At 35.5% G+C, this 27042-nt stretch overlaps 1 pseudogene; it reads right to left on the minus strand.

The window, feature by feature from the left end:
* Positions 1–524: 524 nt before the first annotated feature.
* The window catches only part of LOC109488941, a 28865-nt pseudogene continuing 2347 nt past the window's right edge, over positions 525–27042 (minus strand).

Below are 27042 nucleotides of genomic sequence, written 5' to 3' on the forward strand. Positions count from 1 at the left end.
AGAGGTCTTAAAAATCTTTTCAGGGTACCCAGCATATGACTGAACACAGAGTTATAAAAAGAGAAAAAGAAAAGACTCATAGCTGAATTGAATTGAAACATGGCTCCTAAAATTATTAACAACAAACAAGAGTAAAGGGATTTGTTCGTTTGATATTGTAGAGTCACTGCCTTAGAGTAGTGGAGTCTACAGATAGATTAAACAACAGAACTGTAAGGAGTGAAAGTCGTGATGATCCGCCTTCATGAAAAATGACAGCAGAATTCTCCCAACATGCGGCATATGTTGAAAGCACTTTGTTATCATTCTTTCACTTTTTATTTGAATAATAGATGTCACCTGAAAACAAGCTTTGACCATATACTTAATCTTTTTTTTTTCTTGATTAATGCAATATTTGTCTTTCCTCTGTCAGATCCTGAGCCAACCACTTTCCCCAGGCTGCCTGAAGAGGTATAGGAAAAGGAATATTCAGGGCAGTTGAGACACTGGAGAAAGACGTATGGGGGGTGGAGATGGCTCCTTCACATGGGGAAGAGCCTGAGAAGGGCCACCATCAGGCAAAAGAGCCACATGGCCTCCAAGAGGGCAGAGCCCAGAACAGCATAGGAGGAGAGCTGTTGCTTCAGAAAAGGGTTCCTGGCATAACCAATGATGAGGCTCCCAAACATAGTCCCAGTTCCAGCCCCAGAGCCAGCCACCCCTACCATGGCAGCCCCGGCCCCAAGTGAACTTGGCTGCTGTGTCTGTGTCCCTTGAAATGGCACTGGTTGGAAAGCTGTGGCTGGGGATAAGTGAGGTCAGGGGATGTGGGGCTGCCAAGCTGCTGAGGCTCTCATCTGTTGGTATCTCCAGTAGTTTTAGTACCACTGCAGACAGTGTTCAGCTCAACAGTTGAGAGGTGCTCCTGACCAAGAAGGGGGTGGAGATGAACCTTGCACAGGTGTACGTTTTTAGGGGATGAGGAACTGTGGCCGGAGACGTGCCCCCAGTGCAGAGAAGATAGAGCTACACTCAGTCTTTTTCAAGCTGACCCAGCTCTGAAGTTAGAACAGCAGAAACTCTGAACATTTGCCTGGAAAGAAAGGAATTAATATTTAGCCGAGATACCAACACTGTTTTGATGGGGTTTTCTTTAATAACATAGGATAGGAGACTCACGATAGTAAAAACATTGGCCAATGGCAGAAATCTAGACATTTTTTTCTTTTTAATGTAATAAGTCCATCTCTAATGAATACCAGAAGTGGTGGTTTTCAGAAGTGATGGTGGTGGTTTTCAGAAGTGGTGGTATACCAGAAGGCAATGGCTGTGGGAGTTCAGAGGAAGGAGGGCAGCAAGGGCTGCCCCCATGTGGGAGAGGATACCCTCTCTCAGAACCTCTCTCCGTGCTAAGGACACACACTGTCCCACCGTCCCCCTCAGACCTTCTCAGAGGAGATTCTTTAGATTTTACTTGGATAAATATAAAATAGGTAAAATGCTAACAGTGAACAGATTATGGGCATTCCCTTTGCTTTCCTTATTACCTATCTATACACCAAGCAGAATAAAAGATGTAGTTAATGAGACATGCAAAAGAAAACAAAGACTGATGAAAGAAATGCAAGTAACTTATAAATACACATAATTGTGATAATATGCTTCTACTTTCTACCTCTACTTTTCTTCTTTTTCACCTGTGTCTTGCTCTACTTTATCCTCTTAAACCCAGCTTCAGTCCTTTCTAGAATGGGCATAATATAAACGTAAAATAAGAAAACCACATGTAATTAAAGACCTCCCTATTGAAAAATATACTGTTTTATGTATTGGTGTTTCTCAAGCTTAATTTAAATCAAGGAGCTTCTGTAATGTACATCTGTCAACATCCATTTGTAGTGCCTTTATTGATGCAAGTGCATATGCAGATCGGTGTACTTATTATAACTTCATAGCTCAATGAATTTTTTATAAAATAAACACTTCTATAATAACACCAACATCAAGAAGAGAGGAATTACCAGCACTGTGATAAGCTCTCCTATTCTACCTGTTTATGCCCCAACAAAAGTATCTGCTGTCCTGACTTCCATCACCATAATACAAGATTTTTTTGTGTGTAGTGCAAAAATGGAACCATACTATATTTTTCTGTGACTTCTTTTGTCCAAATTTATGTTTATATAATTATATTTACATTATCCATCATATAAATTCATAAATTCCTTGAATAAATGACCATTTAGATCATTTGCCAAGTTTTTAATTGAGTTATTTGCCTTTTTGTTGTTGAAGTGTTAACAGTTCTTTATATATTTTAGATACAAGTCCCTTATCACCCAGTCTGTGGGCTGTCTTTTAGCTTTCCTTTTTTTTTATTCCTATATAATTAACATACAATTTTATGTTAGTTTCAGGCGTACAACATAGTGATTCAACAGTTCTATGCTTTGCTCAGTGCTAATCACAATACGTGTACTCTTAATTCCCTTCACCTATTTCACCCATCCCCCCTCCCATCTGGTAACCACCGGTTTGTGTCTTTTAATTTTCTTGATGGTGTCCTTTGTAGTATAAAGTTTTTTAATTTTGATGCTCAATTTATGTATTTTTAAGTCTTTTTTTTTTTTTGCTTTTGTTACTCAAGCTTTAGTATCTTACCTAAGGACTCTTTGCTAAATCTAAGGTTATAAAGATTTATCCTTATGTTTTCTTCTTCTAAGAGTTTTATAGTTTTAGTTTTTGCATTTAGGTCTTTTATCCATTTTGAGTTAATTTTTGCATATGATGTGAAATAAATGTCCAATTTCATTCCTTTGCATGTGGCTATCTTGTTATATCAGTAGCATTTGTTGAAAACACTGCTCTTTTGGGGTACCTGGGTGGCTCAGTTAAGTTTCTGACTCTTGATTTTGGCTCAGGTCATGATCTCAGGGTCATGGGATTAAGCTCTGCTTCCCACTAGGCAAGGAGTCGCTTCTCCGCCTCTCTCTCTCTCCCTCTTCCCCTCCCCTGCTCATGCACGCTCCTTCTTTCTATATAAAATGAATAAATAAATCTTTTAAAAAAGAGAGAGAGAAAGAAAATACTATTCTTTTCCTATTAACGGTTTTGTCACTGTTGTAAAAAATCAGTTGACCATAGATATATGGATTTATATACAGACTCTCAATTGTATTCCGTTGATCTATATGTCTATTCTTGAGCGAATACTGCAATATCTTCATTACCGTTGCTGTGAAGTAAGTTTTGAAATCAGGAAGTTTGACCCTACTTTGTTCTTTTTTAGGATTGTTTTGGCTATTCTGGGTCACTTGTATTCCATACAAATTTTAGAATCATCTATTAATTCATACAAAGAAGTCAGCTGGAATTCTGATAGAGATCTCAGTGAATCTGTAGATCAGTTTGCCACGTAACAATGTGAAGCCTTTTAACCCATGAACATAGCCTATTTTTCCCATTTATTTAGATCTTTCTAAATTTATTTAGCAAAGTTTTGTAGTTTCCAGAGTATAAGCTCTGTACTTCTTTTGTTAAATTTATACCTGAGTATTTCATTCTTTTTAATGCTATTGTAAATGGTATTGTTTTCTAAATTTAATTTTTAAATTATTTAATGCAAGTGTATACAATACAGCTGTTTTTTAAGATTTTATTATTTATGTTTGCTTGTTTGTTTATTTATTGATTTATTTGAGAGAGATCACAAGGAAGGCTGAAGGGTAGAGAGAGAAGCAGACTCCCTTCTGAGCAGGGAGCCTAATGCAAGACTTGATCCCAGGACCTTGGGATCATGGCCTGAGCTGAAGGCAGATGCTTAGCAGACTGAGCCACCCAGGTGCCCACAACTGGTTTTTGTATAATGATCTTATATACCAAAACTTTGCCAAAATCATTTATTAGTGTTAACAGTTATCTGTTGGATTCCTTGCTATATATAAAATCATATCATCTGGAAATAGAGATATTTTTATTTCTTCCTTTCCAATCTGGAGACATTTTATTTCTTTTTCTTGCCTAGTTGCCCTGGCTAGAATCTCACGTATAATTTTGAATGCAAGTGGCAAGAGTGCAAACCCTTGGCTTGGTCCTAATCTTAGTCTTTCACCACTAAGTATAATGTTTACTGTGGAATTTTAGTAGGTACCCTTTGTAAGGTTGGGCAAGTACCTTCTTTTCTTCTTCTCTTCTCTTCTTCTCTTCTCTTCTCTTCTTTCTCTTCTCTTCTCTCTTCTCTTTTTTCTTTTCTTCTCTTTTTCTTTTCTTTCTTTTCTTTTCTTTCATTTTTAGTGTGTTTTACCATGAAAGAATGTTGGATTTTATCAAATGTTTCTTCTTTGTCTATTGAGATGATCATGTGAGGGTTTTTTTTCCCTCCTGTAGGCATGATGTATTACATCAATTGATTTTTGATGTTAAAATAACCTTGCATTGGGGCGCCTTGGTGGCTCAGTTGGTTAAGCATCTGCCTTCAGCTCAGGTCATGGTCTCAGGGTCCTGGGATTGAGAGCTGTGTGGGGCTACCCATTCAGCAAGGAGTTTGCATTTCCCTTTGCCCCTCACCTCCAGTTGCGCTCTCCTCTTTCTTTTTCTCTGTCTTTCAAATAAGTAAATAAAATCTTTAAAAAAAATAGCCTTGCGTTTCAGCGATATGTACCACTTGGTCATCGTGTAGAATTATTTTTGTGTGTTTCTGGATTTGATTTGCTAGTATTTTCTTGAGGATTTTTACATCCATAAGAGATAGTAAGACATAATTTTGTTATCTCATTGTATCCTTGTCTAGTTTTGATATCAAGGTGATACTAGCACCATAAAAATAAGTTGGGAAGTGTTATTCCCCTTATCTATTTTGGAAGAGTTTGTGAAGAACCAGTATTAATTGGTAATTAATAGAGAATCATTTACAAGATAGAGGTTAGGAAGTACTGTTTTTGATAAGCTAGTTTCTGGACAGGATAACATACTGACAATCTTCTTTTTTTTCCCTCCGTTTTATCTTGAGACTCCTTTTGATTTTCTTGAACAGTTTTAGAAAAGTGGTTTTGCAGACAGTAGCCAGAATTAATTTTTTGTTTTCAGTTGCAATTTCCTGATACCTACTGAGGTGGAATGTTGAAGTATGCTAGAAACAATTTGCTCAACACTGATTAGGACTTAATAACCAGGTATTAGTTCTAAAGTTAATTACATATTTTGATTGGTTTTAATTGTTGCTGTTATTTGGTTGCTGTTTCTCTGATTTGGGGGTTTTGGTTTTGCTTTTTTAAGGATATGAGGCAAGGGTACAATGACCTGGTTGACAGTATACTCCAGAAAAAGATATGCAGGAACACAATACTAAAATGTCCTGGGTTTATGATGCAGTACAGGGGGGAGAAAGCACACCATGCAGAAACATGGAGCATCTCCATAGGAGGAGGTTAGAAAGAACTTACTACAAGATGTGGACTGTGAATAGGTGTTTTAGAAGAGGGTTCAAACAAGCGAGGCTTTGGTCTGAATTGGATGCTCTCAGGAACTGTGGATAGTTCTGAGTAGAAATAAATCTTGCATAGAAAGGGAGAAGACTAAAGAGTAAAGCTAAAGGTGGGACAGGTGGATGTTTGATATTTTAGGGTTTGCACTGTGATGTTTTGCTCTTGGTCCACATCATGAATTGTTCTTGTTTTTGTCTCACTTCTGAAATTGATATTCTGTAAAATTATTTTTGTCCAGCAGGAGAACATAGTGGCCTAGCTGTAGATCACTTCAGCTCCTAACAACATCGAGGCCTAGCCGTCATAGTCAAGCAAGTCCTAACTTTTTAGAGGTTAATTTTCCTTTTTTCACAGGTGAACTATATAATAAATAGTGCATTTGTAATAAAGTCTTATGGGTCATTAAAGTAAAATCAAAGGACCATGGTGATAAAATTAAATTTGCAACATTACATTTTGTACATTAAAACAAAGCAACTCTTCTATGCTACTGTTTCTTTTCTTTGCTCTTGTCCACAGTAAAAAGATATATAAAGCACTGTGTGATCTAGCAGGGAAAGCTGGGGGGGAAAGTGTATAGTAAGACTGTGACTAGATCTCACGTTTGAACAAACAATCAATATAATCCAAAATGCGGTCTAATAATTATGGCCCCTCGTGAAAAACAATTTGTCACTGAAAAGCAATAGCTTTCTAATAATGTGAAAAATATTATTTCTAAATCTCAAAGTCAGCAATGAAGTTTGAGGACCTCTATTTATATTCTAATCTTTCACTAGGTTCTGCGCTATCAGTTTACTAAGTTTCATGTTAACCTTGGAGATTTAAAGGACACTCTTCGGAGTAAATCAGCTGTTTGTCCTTCAGAATAGTGAATTCAACTTACAGACTCATGGGAAGATCTGCTTTTAAAACAGAGCCAGTGTATTACAATTTGAATATTCCTTTATTTCTTTTTTAAAGAAATGTGCTTATTTTCTATTCATATTATATTATGAAAGTAACCTGGCATCAGCATTACTGATGAATTTGTATCACTGGTGAAAAAATATATATATATATGCGCCAGTGTAAGCTTAGAATTCAGATTCACTTCAAAAAGGAATTCTATGTGCAAGTTACAGATCGATGTGTGTAATGAAGCAGATCCATGTTTTTGAAATGATGCCAGAATATCCTGGGCATTTTTTTTCCTGGTTAAATTTGCATTAGGTAACACGTATTTTTGCACACCAAATTATTTTAGAAGACTACTTGGTAGTACTGGTTTATATTGTCAAAAGAATTAATTTAAAAATTCACTGACTTTTTTTAAAAAGTATAAGTACATGCATTTGATCTAATGTTATTGAGCCAATATCCCATCATATGTATAATTACATTTTATAATACTAATTGTTTTAGGGCAAATACCTCTGCTTTACTCTTACTTATATAAGGTTAACTTAGCTATTCATAAACTATTGTTCTATATAAGTTGCAGATAAATTTGTTAGGTTTATCTACTTTTCAAGTTGGATATGTCATTGGAGGACAATGAGTCACTCAGGATAATTGACTCATTTCTAATAGTAAACTATTTCTTCTAAAAACAGGTAGTGTCTCTTGAAAAATTAAGATCTTTTTTATTCTTAATTATTTCTATAGGATTTTCTCCGTATTATACTCAAGATAAAATAAATTACTATATAAATCAAAGTTCTCATTGTTAGTGTAATGGTGTCCTATTTTAAATTTTCTAGTTGGTGCCAAGAACTGTGAAGAGTCTAAGATTTTTACCCAGTTTGCAAGCTAACAAATTAGCCTATCACACTTTTTTTTCTTTTTAGATTTTATTTACTTATTTGAGAGAGAGAGAAGAGAGAGGGGGGTGAAGGGCAGAGGGAGAAGCAGACTCCCCGCTGAGCAGGGAGCCTGATGCGGGACTCTATCCTGGGATTCCAGTATCATGATCTGTCTGAGCCAAAGTCAGATGCTTAACTGACTGAGCCACCCAGGCACACCTATCACACTTTCATGGACGTTGGCAGGAGAAACATGACTCTTGGTTCAGAGACAAAGGGTAATTTATTACTCATAGTCATAACAGTAGCCAGAATATTAGTTTTTTGCACTGGCTCTCTAAGCTCCAATTACCACAGGGAAATGAGAAGATGGCCAGAGAATGACTCTACATGCAGTGGGAGGTGTTACAAGGGAGGAACTCTGAAGAAAGGGAACCCACACCCTTTATAATGGAAGATAAATAATTCTGTCCTAAATACAAACATCCTTTAAAAGATAGCTTGGAACAAAGGCAGTCAGTGCTTTTGTCCCCAAGACACATGAGAGAGCCGTAGAGTATTGCCTGTTATTTCTGGTGTACACAAATGTTATTGCCTCTCATAGGCTGATTGTGTGTCCAGGCAACTTATAAGACTCTTATTTTTTCTTAAAATTTGTACCCTGATTCTGTTGTTTGCTTTCCCTTAGGTGGATGATTAAACATCTGCATATAATGACAACTGTATATTTTCTTTACTAATCCTTACAACTCCTAATTCTCTTTCCTTCTTTTAACCTGAGGCAGAACTTCCAGTGGTGTGTGACATATGGGTTGGTTCCTGATCTTAAAAAATATACATGTATCTAAAATTTCTCTGTCAAGTATAATATTTGCTATTGGTTCTCGGGTACAATTTTTATCCAGTTAAGGAAGTTTTCTTCTAGTTTTCATTTATTGATTTTTTTAATTAATAGAGATAACCAAAAGATTGTTTCTTTTAATAGGCTGAATATTATTGGTAGATCTTTCTGATACTGAACCATCATTATGTTCATACTCAATCATGTAATTAAATAAAACTGTAGGATTCAGTAAGCTTATGCAGTATTTTAAGATATATATTCCTAAGTGAAACAGGTTTGCCCTTACTTTGTCATTACCTTTATGGTAATCAGAACTACACTAGCTTCATAAAATGACCTGGGCATCTTTACCTCTTATTCTATTTTGTGAAACAACTTGTATAACATAGGAATTTAATATCATTTAAAAGTTTGTATGAACTCACTTCAAAACCTTCAGTCCTGGATTTTTGTTTTGTTTGTTTATGTCTGAAGGGGAAATCTTGGCTACTACTTTAATTTTGTTTTAAATTTATTGTTAAGTTTTGGAACAGGGCATTTTGACACTGTATATTTTTCTAGAATTTATACATTTTTTAAGTTTTTAAATTTGTTAGTGCATTTGATAATTTATTATGATAATGGAACTATCAAACGTAGTAGGACTAGGACAAATTATTTAGTAGAATGGGTTAAATAAACTCCTTCAAGGAGAAAATTTTAAAATCAGAAAATTTTAAAGTCAGAAATCATAGGACAAAAAATTGATGAATGTCATTACATCAAAAGTAAGGATAGCTCTTCAATGAAGGACACAGTGGGAGGAGGTGTGTAAAGGAAAGAGAGGTTTAATATATTAAAAAAGAAGAATGAAATCTTGTCATTGGCAGTGACATGGATGGAGCTAGAGTGTATTATGTTAAATGAAATAGTCAGAGAAAGACAAATACCATATGATCTCAGTTTTATGTGGAATTTAAGAAAGAAAACAGATGAGTATATGGGAATGGTGGGGGTGGGGGGGAAGGAGAGAGGGAAACAAACCCTAAGAGACTATTAAGGATAGAGAACAAACTGAAGGTTAATGGAAGGGGAGTGTGGGGGATGGACTAGATGGGTGATGGGTATTACAGAGGGCACTTGTAATGAGCACTGGGTTGTATGTTAACTGATGAATCACTCAATTCTATCCCTCGATTCTACTCCAGAAACCAGTAGTTAATATGTTAACTAAAATTTAAATTAAAAAAAAAGATAACTAAAGGATCCTTATCAATAAAAAAATAATACAAAAGAAGACATGTATGTTATAAAGAGAAGCTTCCCAAAACCCGCAGCAAATATAAAGTTTACTGGAAAATGTAGGAAGCATTGTCTTTTTTAAGTGAGAGTTGAGCAGTGATGCCCAGGAGTTTTGTTTGCAATCACAGGCACACAACATTGAATACAACAAACTAAAATCCCAGTCTTCATGGGGCTTTTGTCAGGTTGAGTCTTTTGATAATGGATCTTACTTTTGAACCTGTACCTAACGGGAAAATGTTGGTCATAGGTACAAACTTCTAGTTATAAAATGAATAAGTTCTGGGGATCTCATGTACAGCATGGTGATTAGAGTTAACAATACTACGTTGTATACTTGAAATTTGTTAAGAGAGTAGATCTTAAGGAGCGCCTGGGTGGCTTAGTCTCTAAGCGGCTGCCTTCGGCTCAGGGCATGATCCTGGCATTCAGGGATTGAGCCCCACATCGGGCTCCTCTGCTGGGAGCCTGCTTCTTCCTCTCCCACTCCCCTGCTGTGTACCCTCTCTCACTGGCTGTCTCTCTCTCTGTCAAATAAATAAATAAAATCTTTATAAAAAAAAAGAGGGTAGATCTTAAATGTTGTCACCTCAAGAAAAAAGGCAACTATAAGAGGTGATGAATGTGTCAATTAACTTGATTGTGACAATCATGACACCATGTATATACATATATATGTATATATTTTATTTATTTATAACATCGCACACCTTTAAAAAATCATCACATTGTACAACTAAAATAAAATTTTTATTTGCCCATTATACCTCAATAAGGCTGAGGGGAAAAATGGAAAAAAAAATATGTGTGTTTTAAAGAGTTAGTTTAAATGGTTCTGGAAACCCTGAATTTTATTATTTGTATCTAGCAAGATTCAGGGAGATTTTTTCAAAGATTAACCGTTATTTTAATAAACTGGTATACAAAGAAATATGTACACATGATGGAACAATGGGTAAAGAATCCATTGACTAATTTAAATTGAGTATTGAGTACCTATTGACTTAAAGCAGTATTCTGTTATAGAATCTATTGTAATTTAGGTTTTTTTTTTCCCTTGAACGTTCATTCTGTCTTTTCTGACATAGCTTGATTTAGTGTCACCATATGATTCGGAGTAAGAAGCTGATTTTCAGAAGAGATATAAATCAAGGAAACATTTTTTAAAAATTAGTTAATTTAAATTCCTTAAGATTCAGTGAGTCAGAAAACATTAATGGATCTTTTTGTTAAATACAGCTCTGTTATACATTGGGTCATCAAGTAACAAAACGTATATTAAAGTGGTTTTTATGAGTAGTAAACATTCATATTCTTCTGAGACTGTATCTTATCCTAGAAAGAGGGGTAACACTTTGTTCTTTTAAATAAGCTTTAAATAATATTGCCTGATGAGTAATGAACAGAGGAGCTAAAACAATTATATTTTTATCTTTTTTACCATTGAATTAACTTTATCTTGTTAATTTTGATTTTTAGGCATAGAAGAGTAGAAAATGAAGCCAAAGTTTAAAAAAAAGAAAAAAAGATAAATGAGTCACCAGAAATTAGATTTCATTGACTAATGTAGTTTATCATCTTCTGTATGTTTTTAACAAGCTAAGGAAAAATTGTTCTGCTATTAGGGAAAAATTTTTTTTTGGGTATTGTTTGTTTCTATTTATTTTGAACCTCAAAAAGCAACACTGTATTGGCTGAATTAATTGAATAATTGCTACCAGGTGAAGTTCATGTTATATATGATTGGAAAGAAAAGAATGTACTGATTTTTTTTTAATCCAATAGATTTCTGTTTTAATCACCCAATATTTTAGAAGAGGCGCTTTGGAGATATTTAAAATCGATACTGAATTGTGCAGAGATCTCAAGTCTAATTAGTGATAAATCCCAGTATCTTAAAATAAGTGAACAGCTTTAATTTAGTGTTTCCAATGTACATTGCTAGTTTTTTTACTTGGTACAGAGCTCATATGCCTATATTTTAGGGAAAGCTCTCTGGTATATTTCACACATAACGTATTTCTTTATAGTTCATTGGAGTGGTTTACTATGATTTCTCCTACCATGGTTACAAAAGAATGGGAAGCGTTAGATGAACAGAGAATATATGAAGACAAACCAAAAGCTACAGTATATCACATTGTCAGTTAAAGATCAGTTGTAAAATGAGATCCAGAGAAACAGAGTGCGGAGAATCAATACCAGAAAGTCATTTTGTCAGGGTTTAAGAACTGGTTGAATGCTATATAGGATCTGTAATTTAATATACATCAGAGAAATTTGAATAATTAAGGACTCAGATTTCACTCTCTTGACTCAACAAGGACTTTAACAAAGAAGGTCAAATTTGGGTACCATAAAAACGGATAGTACTTTCCTGGCAGTCCAACGTACCCCAGTTTACTGTTACATAGGGATATGGAAAATTCTAATTTGGAGGAGTGGGCATGAAAGAAAGACAATATCTGAGACATGACAAACTGCAAAAAGGCCATTTTCTCACCTCCTCCATTGTTCTAGCATCTTCTCCTTCCTCTCTTCATCAGTGTTACTACTATGAGAGCATCACACTTTTATATAATCAGGTTACTTTAGCCAAAATTGATGGGCCCAGTGGAGGGCCTCTGATCCAACCTTTGTCTTAGAATAATAATTCTTTTTTCTAGGATTTGTGGACTCAGAATTTTAAAAGATTCAAGGCAGTCTCTTAGGTAATTGAAAGTAGAAAGATAGAAGAACTGTTAAGCCCAAAGCCCTTAGAGTCCATGTGGAGAAAGCAGTAGGTATGTGTTGACAGCAAAAGGAATAATGCCAACATGCATAGTGGAAAAGACTTTACTCCCAGGAGCAGTTCTCTTGGCCAAAGATGCTTATCTGAACTTCTGCTTCCAGAGAATAGAAGCCACACCATTCCTCTACTGGTATCCAAAATTATCAGTGAAAGGAAGTTCCAATAAACCAGCAGGGGTACCTCTGAATGTATTTCTAGTTTAATAAAAGTAAAAACTCTATTTCTTGCTTTTGCCTCCACCAAAGGCCTGTGAACCAATTCAGGATGATCTAATGTATAAGAATAAGTGTAGAAGGTCTCAGGTGGTCCTTTTTTTTTTTCTTTTTCTTTAAAGCAATATTGCTATCATCGAAATTAGAGTCAGCAGGGAGCTAGTGTTGATATGGGGTTAAAAGCATCATCCCATACTGGGTAATCAATGGGTATTAGGTCAAGTTATTGTCTTGCACTGTTTTTGCTGGCTGAAAGTACTGTAGGTGAAAGAAACACAGGACAGCTTACTTACAAATTGCACTTTATATAATATGTAAAGAAAATCCTTGCAAGGAGACTTTAGAGTTGCCTGGCTTTTCCTAATTTAGTAAACAAAGGCACTTAGAGGCCGTATTGACAATTGAAAAGTTGGACTAGGGAGGAATCCAATGCTTGATTGTAGTTTCATACTAAATTTTATTAAATCTAGTGAGTATTTCAGTTTAAGTATGAAAATATTATAAAGAATGGGCAGTTCAGATGACTTTCTGTGGATGGAAATCTGCAGGGGGGGGGAGCGAGACAAACAATGTATTGATAGGAAGAAAAACCACTTTTTACCAGGCAATTTCACCACTCAAATTTGCATGTGACAAAAATAATACTCAAAAGGCAGACTTAATGTTTAAAGTACTAATAGCTCTGTATATACCAAAAAGAAAGCCAAAATCTTTTTGTGCAGTTGAATATTTTTAATACAGATAATCAGAGCTACCATTGATGGAGGGAAGTTTACCGTGTGTCAGGTGCTGTCAGGTGCTTTCCCTAGGTCATTTCATGTGCATTCTCTAATTTAATTCTCACAAGCCAAAAAAGTACTGTTATTCTCATTTTACAGAATAGGAAAGAAATTTGAAGTTAGGAAAAAAAAAACACTTGCTTTACAACCCACCTTTTCAATAAGCTTTCTTTGAGTACTTGTTTTATAAACACTACGTGGTAGGTGCTATGGATTAAATAACAAAGTTAGTAACTGTCCTTTCCATTAAAGACTATGTCCCCAAAGTTGCACGGCATATGTTGCTGGCAAGAATTGAACCTGGTTGTCTGTGACCTGACATCCTTGACCTTTGTGCAATGTTATAACATCTCCCTCCCACTTTCTCCCCTCCCCATCCCACCAAAAAAATTAAAACATGAAGTGTTAAATGAAATAATTGAAATCAGACCTAATTCTAGAGGAAGCTTCCGCATTTTGCTACACCAGTATGTGAGATTCTTTGGTTTTAAGAGAATAAAAGGTCAGCACTAAGGCCAATGAATCAAAAATCTGTCAGATTAGACAACCAGTGTGCTTCGGGCCCTCTGATAGATGGGAACAAATAGAAAGCATCAGAGCATCTGCTCTCTGAGCACTTTCCAAAATATTTCCCCTCAGTTCTTAACCTGGTGTTTGCAATTCAAAAGGCATCATGATCTTGTAGACCTTTTCCAATTACAGATTTCATTTTTAGTCCCTGAATTATATATATATTTTAAAAACCCTCCCTTTTTATTTCCTGACCAATTCTCTTCCATATCCAAACTCCCTGTAAGGTGCCCTGTCATCTAAAAACTATATTCTTTCTGAAGTAAATTTTCTTTGAGGTCTCTTGTTAATCTTTTTCCCTAGCCCAGATCCCATTTATTAAAAGTGTTCCAACAGTGGAAAAGCTTTTCTGAGAGATCCTGAAGAGGATAATTTTCATACAGATAAAATGGCTAAAGGAGAGAAAAATAGAGCCAAGTTCAGTTCTCTCTTCAATTAGGTTGGCATGGTCTTCGTAGCTGTAATCTATTTAACTGCTTGCGAAGCTGTTAGAAACCCAAACACCATAAAATGAGAACTGAAATTTGCCTGATTTTGTGACTTAAACTGCTCTGCATCTAAAACATCTTCAGAATAGGTTATATACCATGAATGTCTAAGCAAAGGTAATTTTTTAAAATGCACAACTTTTCATTTATTGAAAGCATAGTATGTGTCTGACAGTGTTCTATTTTGTATATTAATTTAACCTTTGGAAAAAAATCCTAGGATATAGATACCTGTTTATTATTATTATCCCTGTTTTGTCTTATTTAGTTTTTTATTATCCCTATTTTAAAGTACGGAAAATGAAGTGAAAGGGAAGGAGATAACTTGCCAGATTCTCATCATTAGAAAGTTATACAATTAATATTTAGTCTACAAAAATACTCATCATGTGATAATAATGTTTCAAAAAAAGATAACGTGGTAATTTCTGTGACCCAGTGTAAGACCATAAAAAACTAAAGTCTATTGAGGTCATGTCTAAATGCCCATCTGCTTTCACTATTTTGGCTGAAATAACTGCCAACCTCTGATATATTAGCCCACCAAGCTATCTGGTTTGCCAGTCTAGAAAATGCACTAATTTTAATTAACCTATTATTTCAGGCACTTATTTCTTAATTTATTCAGGCTATAAATATAATTTATTCTGCAAGTTTAGTATTTCGAAAGCATTGCCTTGAATTATTAAATTAAATTTAATACTACTTAATCTGTCTCCTGCATTTTATGACTTTTAATTAACTGTACATTATTTTTTTAAATTGTATTTCATCAAAACTAAAATCTTTCCTTTTGAACATAAAGAATCAGTCCAGTGTCTGTTACCTCTGCACACAAGTTCTTTTGATTTACAACCTTTGTAACCTAAATGGATCTGGATCACTTAATAAATTCCAGTTTTAAATTTAATCATGCTTTTAGATAATACTCTAACAAATAGGAATTTCTAGCAAATTTAAATTTTCTTTAAATTTAGAAAATGTTGTGACAGCTCTCTTCAAAATGCCACCCTTATAGAGATAAGAGTCTTATCCCTGGTTTTTCTCTTTTAGAGCCTGCAGTTTTTTAAATAATGTGCAAGTTTACACTGGTGATTGCCTTAGTCAAAAGGTGCATTATTGACATGGTGTATTTTTCAAGGGAACCGTACAATTCATTTTTGGTTTAAAATAAATTAAAGGAAATCCTTAATGACCATGCCAATCCATTCTGTTTTTTAAATAGCTGCATTGTGATTTGGGACAGTTCTGTGCACTGATAGTGAAAAGTTCCCATCGCTTTCTCTCTATACCCACATGCCAACCCACACACATAGAGATACATAAACACACATGTGTACAAACACATACAAATGCAACATATATATATATGTATATATATATATTCGGTGATAGCTCTTTCCCACTTTATTTATGCATGTGTATATATTTGTATATATGTAACAAAACTAAATTATTATTTTTAAAAATTTTATTAATTTAGAGAGAGAAAGTGTGTGAGTGGGGGAGGGCAAAGGGAGAGGAAGAGAGAAGATCTCCAGCAGACTCTGGGCAGAGCCCCACATGACGCTCAATCCCAGGACCCTGAGATCACATGACCTGAGCTGAAATCAAGAGTCAGATGCTTAACCTACTAAGTCACCAGGCGCCCCAGAAAACTAAATTTAATAGAACCACAAATACACATTAAATGGTATTCAATAGGTTAAAGAATGTTACATCTTAAATATCATAAACCATATCCAATCATATATTTAAAAGCAGATAATGTCCAGTGGCCTCACCTCTTCCCTTTCTCCTCCTCTACAGAGCCTTTGGTGCTAGTCTTAGACTTCCTCTGAGCCCTTGTTTGTAAAGCCACATTTCAACTCTGCAAGCACATGTAATGAGAGAAAACGTAGAGCCTGCAAAACTGCAGTGATTATAATTTTATAATGTTGGCTTCCCTGAGCCTGTCTCCAACAACCATAATTAATGCAATACATCCGTTAGCTTCTCTCAGGAGTAAAAAGAAGGATCTAATTGAAACCTTGTAAAGCAGTTTCACAAGTGAAATGGAAAGAATATTGGCATTTATCTTCCAGCCCCACCTTTACACAGTCACAGATTATTAATGTTTCATAAAAATGTTGTAAACCTTCATGCTAATAATACTACAACTGATGAATTTAGGTCAAATAATGACAATTGAATCTTTAATTGGTAATGTCTAATAGAATTTCTTCTCTGGAATAAGAAGCTAAGGATTCTAAAAATTATTCTATAATTAGTAATAGTCATTTTATGATTCTGAAGAACTTCTAGACCAGCATGTCTAAACTTAAGAGAGAACTATTCCATATTCTAATAAGTAACATGTTGATTTATATAAAGATGGTACTGACAGCCTCGATAAGATAAGCTAACCCATTCTTCCCCCACACTTGGCTGTGGTTGGCATCACTCTGTGAACACTGTAAGCAATGCAGGTCGGAGTCTCCGTTTTAATTATGAAAAATAGTACCTATTTTTTCAACTGCCCTCCTCTAGTCTTCCTCCTCCTCCCATTCTTTCTCCTCCTCCTTCTTTTCCTTCTGCTGCTGCAAAATAGGAAACCTGAATTCTGAGCTCTACTTATAGTATCTTTTTCAAGACTCTTTACCTGTTATTGAGGGCTTTTTTGCACGTATTTAAATCTCTCATACCCAATAGGTACTATCATCAAAGGAATTACATTCATTTACTGTGGGATTCATTTACTGAGGAAGTATTTGCTGAGCATCTACTGTATGCTCAATGATCAGGCTTCAGTGTATCGACAGACCTTTCTCTTCGTGGAACTTATCTTCATAATCGTTCAGTTTATTGTGTAATATCCACATGACTTCTTCATTGACTTTTGGGTTGTTTTGGAGTGTATTTCCAAATTTTCAAATATGTGGGAATTTTCTACTCATTTTTTGTTACTGATTTTTAGCTTAATTTTGTTGTGGTCGGAAGACCTACCTTCTCTGATTTTAATGTTTTGAGGACTGATGAGATTTACTCAAAATATGGTCAACTTTGTTTGATAACCCATGTGCACTTGAATGTTTATGTGATTGTATTGAGCAGTGTTTTATGTATTTCCACTAGGTCAAGTTTATTAATATTGTTTTTCAAATTTTCTATATTTCTTATTTTTATTTTTTTTCTACTTGTTTGATCAGTTGCGGGGAGAGGCATATTAACTCTCCTACCCCAATTATTGTCCATTTCTTCTTGTGTTTCTATCTTTTTTCCCTTTATTTGTGACTCTGTTATTAGGTCTATACAAATTTAGAATTATAACCCCCCTAGTGAATTTAACCTTTCATTATTATAAAACATCTTTCCTCATTAATATTAAAGTCTTTTTTATAAAGTCTATTTAACTTGATACTGATGGAGATAAACCAGCTTTCTTTTGGTTAGTGGAACATATTAATTTTTTTGGGTTGTGTAACTTTTCTGTATCTTTCTATTCTAAGTGTATCTCTTGTATGCATAATATAGTTAGATTTCGTTTGAGTTTAAATCCCTGTTATCTTTAATTGATTAGCTCATTTGCATTTGGCACAACTACCATTGTATTGCGTTTAAATCTACCACTTTGTAACTTACTGTCTTGTCTGAACTACGTTGCTTTTTCTTTCTTTTCTTTTATGTTGATTAAATGTCATTACCCCATTTTTTCCAGTCTTTGCTTGACAGTTACTCATTTTCTTTATTGTTGTTTTATGGTTATCCTAGAAACTACATTATAAACTTTGACTTATTGAGTTCTTATGTACATTTGATTATGATGTGATTTTAAAAAGCATTTCTCACCCTAATATAGTTTTTTACTTAAATATAGGCATTTTAATATGTTTTAGCTTTATTTAGTGTAAAATATTTGAGTGTTAGGAATGGACTATTTAGTTTAAGCATAAAATATCTGTATGTGAGAGTAAAATAACAATACACAAATTATTGTGAAAGCTGGGATTAGATCTACTTTTTTTGTCACAAAGCAGAATACTGTCCAACCATGACCTGAATTTTCATTTTTCATATGAATGTTCAGTATCTTGTACACAGTATGAAGGCAAATAAGACACAATCCCAGAATATTTAAAATTAAATAAAATAATTATAACCTTAAAGATAATAATAGAAAGAATTCTTATCTGGTCATAAAGAACAATTTTTAGAAAGTTCTTGATTAAAGAGGGAAAAAAAATCTTTGGTAAGAATTTGGTTAACCTATAGCTTTCCACTAGGCTGATAATAGGACCAGAAATATTACCATATGTTCTATTGTACAGTTGAGGGTATGGTTCTTAACTTTCCCTTAAGGATTATCTTAACGTGATATTATTTGTGGAGAAAGGCAGGAGGATAGTATAGCAGAGCTGCTGTTGCTCAGTCTGTTCAGTCCCTACCTCGTCATTTTGGTGGATTACTGCATACTCTCAATGCCTAGTGTCTGAATCTCTGCCTCAAGGTGGGTCTCTGTGGAAGTTTAAACTGTTGCACTGCAGCCTTGCATGATGTCACAGAGAAGTAATGGCTCATCAAAACAGCTGTCTACCAAAAATTGATCTGAGTTGGTATATAAATACCCCAACTCCCTCACCCATTAGGGCCAACGACTTTGAGATTTCTGCATGTAGTTTAAGCTCCATTTGCCCATGATGATAACTTGTTTGGTAGTGTATCCTTCATTGGCTCATTCCCTTCCCTATCTCCATGTCCACTTCGTGACTTGTATTTCCTGAAATATCTCACAAATAAACTACTGACACTTGAATGATTTTCTAGGTATTAGCTTCTGGGGTAACCCAAATTAAGACAGTTGGTACTAGCAGTGGTTTAAGAAGCACCTCCTCAAGATAAAATTTTGAAATTGCATCACTCAGTGGGCAGATGCTTCTAAGACCCCATTACTAGTAGTAAGTAGGGTAATGAAAACCCCAGAAATGCTGTAGCATTACAATAACCAAGACACATACCTGTAGTGAATTAGGATACAAATGAAATAAAATGCACTGGCTTGTGTATCTCTAGAGATATGGGACAACAATTATTGTAGGAGTGGTGGAACTTTTTTGGTCATTAAGTAATTAAAAAAAAAATGAAAGTCACGTCATCTGGTATAACAAGGCAAACCACAGGCTGTAGCAGCATTAAAGAGACTCTCCCATCCTACAACTAGTCAGCTCACTGAACTGAAAATCAGGCCCCAAAATAAAGGTATAAAGAAAGCTAAATTCACATCCTAGCAAGTCTTCTATACTCAAGTCAGAGCCCTGATAAGGGAAGAAGGGAACTTTAAGACCTTAGATGAGATATCTACATACGCTGTTTCAGAACCTTGAACCCTGAGATTTCCTGGAACCCCCTGGGCTAGCAGAAGTGGCACATTCTTCTTACCAGAAAATAACAGCCTCTCTTCTTCTGGAAACCATGCAATGACTTCACTTGAGGCAGGTATCTTGTATAGTCACGTTTTTGTTTTTGTTTTTTTTTCTTCTCCAGAGTTGCTCCTCATTTCCCTCTTTGCTTTTATTTCAGTAATTATGATTATGACTCAGCATGGCCCAACTGGAGAAGCACCATCCCTATCTTATCAGTTAGCTATTGCTGCATAACAAATTGCTACAAACTTAGTGGCTTAAAATAACAGACATATACCACAGATTCTGTGAGTCAGTCTACATATACTTAGCTGGATCATCTTTAGTTTTTCACACAGCTGCTATCCAAGTGTGAACCAGGGCTTCACTCTCATCTGAAGATGAACTGGGGAAGCAAATTCTCCCAAGCTCGTGTAGTTCTGGGCAGCGTTCAGATCCTATAGGCTGCTGGACCAGGGTTTCCTAAGGGTATTGCCTGCCTTATACAATAAAAGCAACATACATGTGCAACAGAAAATCTTAAAAAACGTGATCAGAAGGCTGATGTCAGCTATGATGATGCAAAATCATAACCATATACCAATCGCAAGGGAGCCTTTTCCAGAAGAGGCTGCATCCTTTTGAGGAATACTCTATAAAACAAAGCACCTATACATAATACCAGATTTCATAATCTTTCCTCAAAGAGACCTAAAGAAATTTACCAGGGCCCACTTTTATCATTTGAAGCCTGTTACACAGTCTGGGCTAACAACATACTGGGGAACCCACAATGTCCTCATAGACCCCTAGTTAGGATGCATTGTCGATCCAACGATTCTACAGAGCTCTCACCTCTGACATTTCTCAGTCCATAAGTGCATAATCAGGATGCATATACTTGGTTGACAGGGCTCCTGTACTTGCAACCTGACCTGTGAAGGACTGCAGTAATGGTAGGAAGGTTCAAGTAAAAGCCTCTGAAAGTGCTCACTTCCAAGCAGGTTAGGAAATAAAAAGCAATGCTGTATCCTGGGTGGAAGAGCAGAATGGCAATGGCAGAGGCCTAAAGGATATAATGGTGGTGGTTTTTGTTTTCATCCTATTTAATTGAGAGGTCTACATGCCTCTTCCCTAAAAAAAAACCAAAACAAAAAAAACAAAAACAAAACTGGAGCATGGCAAATGATAGCAAGTAGCATGCACTTAACCAGGTGTTATTTCCAATTGCAGCTGCTGTGCCAGATGTGTAACTTTACTAGAACAGATCAATACAGCCTTGAGCAATTGATATACAGTTATTGATCTGTCAAATGTGCTTTTTACTTCCAATACTAATCAGGAAAGAGGATTAGAAGCAGTTTACATTCAGCTGGGATAGATGGTACCATACATGCATAGTCTTGCCCCAAAACAGCATTAACTCTACTAATTTTAACCAAATATCATCAGAAGGAGTCCAGGTCATTTAACCATTATACAGAATATGTGGCTGGCTCTCTATATTAATATCCTATTAAAGAATTTACAATTTTAAGTTTTCTAAAGTAATTAAGAAAACGGATGTCAAGGCCCGTAGTCAAGAAGAAACCTGTCAAAAGTTTAGTCAAACTGACAAGAATGTTAAACAAACCTGTCTTGGTCAGGGATCACAGAGTGATTTATTGTCTGTCCATCCCATATAATATCACCTTGGATCAAGAAACCCACTTTATGGCAAATGAAGTGAACACTGAACATATGAGCATGCAGTTCTCTAGTCCCAGATATACCTCATCACTTAGAAGCTGCCAGCCCAATAGAATGTTAGCATGGCCTCTTGAAATGCAGAGCTGAGACACCAGATTGTGGCTGATGCCATTCATAGTTGAGTGCTGCCCTCCAAGGTGTGGGATACAGTTGAACCAAGGACATTATATGGTGTTATAGCTCTGATAGAATAAATAAATCTAAGAAACAGAAGATAGAAACAGTGGTTCTTCTCACCACACTTCCAGGTACTCACATAAGGAATTTGTACTTTCTGTGCCTATAACTTCAAGCTCTGCTGGACCAGAGGTCCTGGTTCCCAGGGAGGACTCTTCTAATGGGCAACACAGCAAAAGTTCCAGAAAACCTAAGTGCAGGCCTGCTACCTGATCATTCTGGGCTTCTCCTGACTGAAGACCAGAAAGCAAAACAAACAAAATGTTACTTGGCCTACAGGAATAATAGATTCCGATTATCGTGAGGAGATAGGATTGCTGCTACATGACAGAGGTAGGGAGAATTATGACTAGAATTCAGGATATTCCCTGAGCAGTCATATGGTGCTTTTATGATGAGTGGTATTCATTAATGTGTAATTACAACAAGTATGCCTTACAAGGGCATGTTATCCAGGGCACAGTTCCCAAAAAGATGAAGGTCTGTGTTTGCTTATTGGGCAAGACCTGTGAAAAGTTGGCTGAGAGTGAAGGGTCTGTAGAATCATAGTTGGTGAAGGAGAGGGAGTGTGTTAGTTTGTCCCACTTCTTCCATTTTTTTCAGTGAAACTGTGACTGGCCACCACATGAAAAACAGTGTTGATGTTGAGCTATTGAGTGAATTTAACATGGGACATGGGCAGATCAGTCCAAGGCAAGTAAATTGTTACAGATGCTTGTGGTGCCCCACCCATGTCCCTTCAAGCCTTAGCATGTAAGTGCATACGGATTTTCCACTGCAGTCATTATCTCTTTGCCTGAGGGTTTATCTGGAACCTTTTGTGCCCCCTGTTCACCACAGGCCAAAAGTGACAGAAAAATAACACTTCTAGGATCAGTCCTATACCACTGACTCCAAGAGTTAATTTAAAGACACCCCAGCCCCCATGGTCCCAAAAGGAAACCTCTTTGTTCCCTGTAATCTGCAATGGTTCCCTGACTTCTAGTTGTCTACAGTGGCAACTGCTTGATTGAATTGTTGTCTCAAGGTCTGCCCCTCAGAAAATCTGAACTAAAACAGACAGGCTTTGAGATCAAACTGACTGGGGTTCTAAATTTCGTTTGGAAACATCTCTTTGTAATATCTTTCCCTTCTTCTCTTGTTCCCTTCCCCCTCCATTTTGCAACAAAATTTATGTTAGAACATAATTTATTTTTGCAATTTAAGATTGATAAATTCTTAATAACATTAGCTAGCAAAAACTGATAGTAATATTCATTTTACAGAATATTTATCAGTGATAACTTCATAAGGTATCTAGTTTTATATCTGGCACATACTAGACTCTCTTTAAAGAGTCTGCTTTTATTTAATAATACGTATCTTGCTTTAATAAATAGAAGCTTAAAGAAAGGTATTTTATACTTATACCTGAATAATAGATATAATTACATTAATTGTATAATTTTACATGTTAATTTCCACAGCACCTGCTAAGAGTAGTTGGTGTTAGACTATATTCAGTAAAAGACATGTATTTGAATGTTCTCAGCAGTGTTACTTATAATAGCACCAAAATGAAACTACCCAAATTGTCATTAGGACTAGAGTGGTTAAATAAATTGTAGAATAGTTATCTAATGGAAGACTATGCAGCAATAAAAATTAACAATATACAACTATTAGCAACCATATGGATTATTCCCACAAACAAAAGTTTGAAACCTCATATAAAATGGAGTCAGGAAACCAGACGGAGGCACTTTCATGCCCTGCCACACATTGTTAGTTGCAGGCTCCAACAGCAAAAGACATATTTTGCATTCCCAACAGAAGTCTACTTTACTACTCCAACGGGAGGCAGGAAAAATTTCTCCTTGCCCAGCAACAAGTTCAACCAATAAGAAAAATACACAGCTCAGCCAGTAAGAAACCATCACCACCCTGAACTCTCACTTTCCTCCAATGGGCTTCCATCCAATGCAGCCCCTTCTAACTTCTTTTCTCTGTAAAGTAACAGTCCTCTCCTTTGATCCAGACCTGCCTATGGTTTGCCATAGTTGGCATGTCTCAAATTGCAATCACTCTGCTATTTCTGAATAAATCAATTTTGCTGGTAAAATAACTGCCCATTTTACTTCAGGTCAATGGTGTTGACTAAAAGAAGCCAGGCACACACACAAAAAAATACATACTATCTTTTTGTACCAAATAATCCATGCTGTCAGCAATCAGGGTACTAATTACTTTGGGAGGCATGCAGAGATAGGAAGAGGGCATAATGAGGGCTTTTGGTGAGTTGACAATATTCTGGGTTTTTGTTTTTGGGTTTTTTGTTTGCTTGTTTTTTGTTTGATGTGGTTATTGGTTGTAAAGGAGTGTCCAGTTTGTGAAAATTTAGTGAACTTTATACTTACATTATGTGTACGTGTGTGTGTGTATGTGTGCACATACTAATAAGTTAAGAAAACCTAGAGTCAAAATCAAAGACACTGTTCTAAAGGTTATCTGGCACAACTAGGTTTTACAAAGAGTAGAGTTCATTATTTAAATACATCAAAATATTTCCTTTGACATTCATCATGATTTCAACTCAAGTACTTTCTTACTGCCAGATAATTGATTCCTATTGTATCACTATCTCTTGGGTAGTTTTGTGGTATTTGAAACTCCAACATCCATACAATATGCATCAAAGTACTTTTTTTTACTTAGTTAAAATTCATGACAGGCTTGACAGATTCTGATTCAAAACATTAAATGTATCCTTCAAATTAATTTATTTGATATTACTTTGAAATGCTTTAAAATTGGCTTTCAACTTTTTAATTTCATTACATAAATCATAACAGACAGACAATATTTCCTGGATACTTGCAATCTCATTATATTCTCTTTCCCCCTCTTTCTTCTTTTGGCTTTTTTCTTATAGTTCAGGAAAAATTTTCTTATTATACCTTAACATCAGATGATAAACTTTATAATATTTAACGTTCTGCCTTGACAGAGATTTGAATGGCCATAACAATGGGGGAAAGGTGACAGTAGTAGACAAGGAAAGACGACTTTCTCCACATTAATAATGAAAGTCACATAAACTTGGTTTAACAAAGTTTACTTTGTTTACCAAGAACATAAAATATATTTCTATTTAATCAAAAATGTATCTTGATTAATTGATCTGCTCATTCAACATTTATAAAGAAACTGTTACAACCAAGTAATTTGATACTGCTCTGAAAAAGAGCACATTGTCTAGTGGTATATGTACCAAAATGTCTCAACTGTGTCTCAACTTTCTTACTTGAAGTGCTAGCTAGAGTTTTGAAGAGTTTCTAGGCAAGTACTCTTAAGACTTTCAAGGTTAGTAAGTGAGTTATTTTATTAGAATTTATTTAGATTTTGCAGCCAAATTAGTGATTAGGGTCATTTTCTACTGTTATTCATTCATTCATTCATTCATTCATTCATTCATTCATTTTTTAGCCCCAGGTTTTCTTTTCCACCCAAGGTCAGCTCCTAAAACATTTTGCTTCCACCTGTAGAAGGCCGCAGGCAAATTTATGCTGCTTTCTTCACCTGGTAAAGCTGACAACACAAGATCCAAAATTTATTTCCTCTATTAGTGTAACAAACACTTGATTTCTGAATTTTTAAGTGACATGCCAGGCTCTGAACAAAGATCAAGGAGAAGCAAACAAGAAAACACTTTCCAAACAAAATGTTAAGAGTTGAAACTGAGCTTTGTATAGAAGCTCTTGAAGAGAAGAATAGGTGATGAATGGCAGAGTAGAGAGGAGGGTGGTGTTGGGGAAAGAGATCTGGGAAATGTTCACTGCAGTGATAAACTCCTTGGAACTGGGCTTCCCCCATAAGTGATAGTGACCTCTCTGAGAGTAGCCAATGTAAAATAGAGATGCATAGGTGAGCTTTATATGCTGCTTGTCCCCTTATGCCCAAAGGAATGCACTTTGCATCAAAGGCTGCCTTCTAATCCTTTATATCCTATTGCATCAATTTGTCACCCTGGGAACCCAGCCACCATGTTGTTAGGAAGCACAGATCACATAGAGAGGCCAGCGATAAATACTCTGGGCAACAGTTTCAGCAAAGGTCTCAGCTAACAGCTACTATCACCCATGAAATAAGTGAGTGAGCAAGTGTTCAGATGGTTTCATAGCCCAAACTTTCAGCTGCTCCAGCTGACACCTAGTTAAAGAAGAATGAGCTATCCTCTTGAGCCCTACCCAAACTATAGATTGGTGAGTACAATAAATGTTTTGGGTGATCTTTTTAAAAAATCTGGCTATAGTAACTAGAATGATCAATATGATTGTGTGACAGAAAATAACTCTGAAATGAATCTCAGAAATACCTCCTGATAGAGCTTGCAGATTAATAAAGCAATATAAGATAAGCACATGAATTTCTATAGTATGAGAAAGAATACTATATTTAAAATGTGTAACCATAAAGACACAACGGTCATGAGGGTAGTTAGCCTGAGAAAGGAAATGTACTAATTTTGGAGTCAGAAAATTTATGGAAGAGGTGGCATTTGAGATGTGTTGTGTACCATTTATTTCCAGGAAAAAATACGTTTTTTCATTCATACACAAAATTTCTACTTTCATGGTAATTTAATTTTTTTGGCAATGTAGCATAAGTCTGACAAATGTAGTTACAACAATTTTTTTCCATTCTCTGTACTCTGTTCATATATGCAGACTAAAAAGTGTGGCATGAGAATCCCTCCATATGGGTTCTGTGATAAAATCTGGAGAGTATATGCAAAGAGATAAATAAGGTGTACAGCTTCACATCATTACTTAGGAGACATTTGGCCTTAGCAGAGACACTTGGGCCACCTGAGAGTGCATATGCAGTTGAACTGGAGTCACATTAGAACGATAAGCTGCCCAATTGTGTGTTTATTTCAAATACCAAGATAACTTGAATAACATTGCAAGTATAACTTGAGAATTTAACCCACATGTATGAAATATCCCTGTTAGAGCAATTGTGAGCTGAGTAGTTAAGGGTAGAAGCCAAAGTTACTCACAGTTAGAAATACAGATGTTATTCATCTCTTTTCAATCTTCCAGTTAAGTTCTTCTCAATTGCTGGTGAATGTCCCACTGTGAATGCCTCTTACCTTCTGACTACCAACATAGAGTCATTATCAGGAATAAACTCACATTGCTAAGATGTTTTACTTCACATCTAGAATTTTCCAAGTAGTGAAGTGGCCTCCAGGCGAGCTGGAACACAAACTGTAGGAGTTTCCGAATCTAGGTATTTCTCAGAAACATCACAAACCTAAACCTGAGATCTATACAGATTATGGAAAGCATTTTTTTTCTTTTTCTAATGAATATATACCTTTATAAAATGTGTAATGCTTTTTTTAGGCAAAATTTATCCTATATAATTTTTGCATCACTGACATTTATCAGTTAATTGTTCATTTTTCAATATTGGATAAAAACAAAATAGAAATATCGAAGGAATAATCTTAAATACTCTAATATTCAGATATAGCTAA

Source organism: Ailuropoda melanoleuca, chromosome 4, assembly GCF_002007445.2.
Source record: "Ailuropoda melanoleuca isolate Jingjing chromosome 4, ASM200744v2, whole genome shotgun sequence".
Classification (NCBI taxonomy): domain Eukaryota; kingdom Metazoa; phylum Chordata; class Mammalia; order Carnivora; family Ursidae; genus Ailuropoda; species Ailuropoda melanoleuca.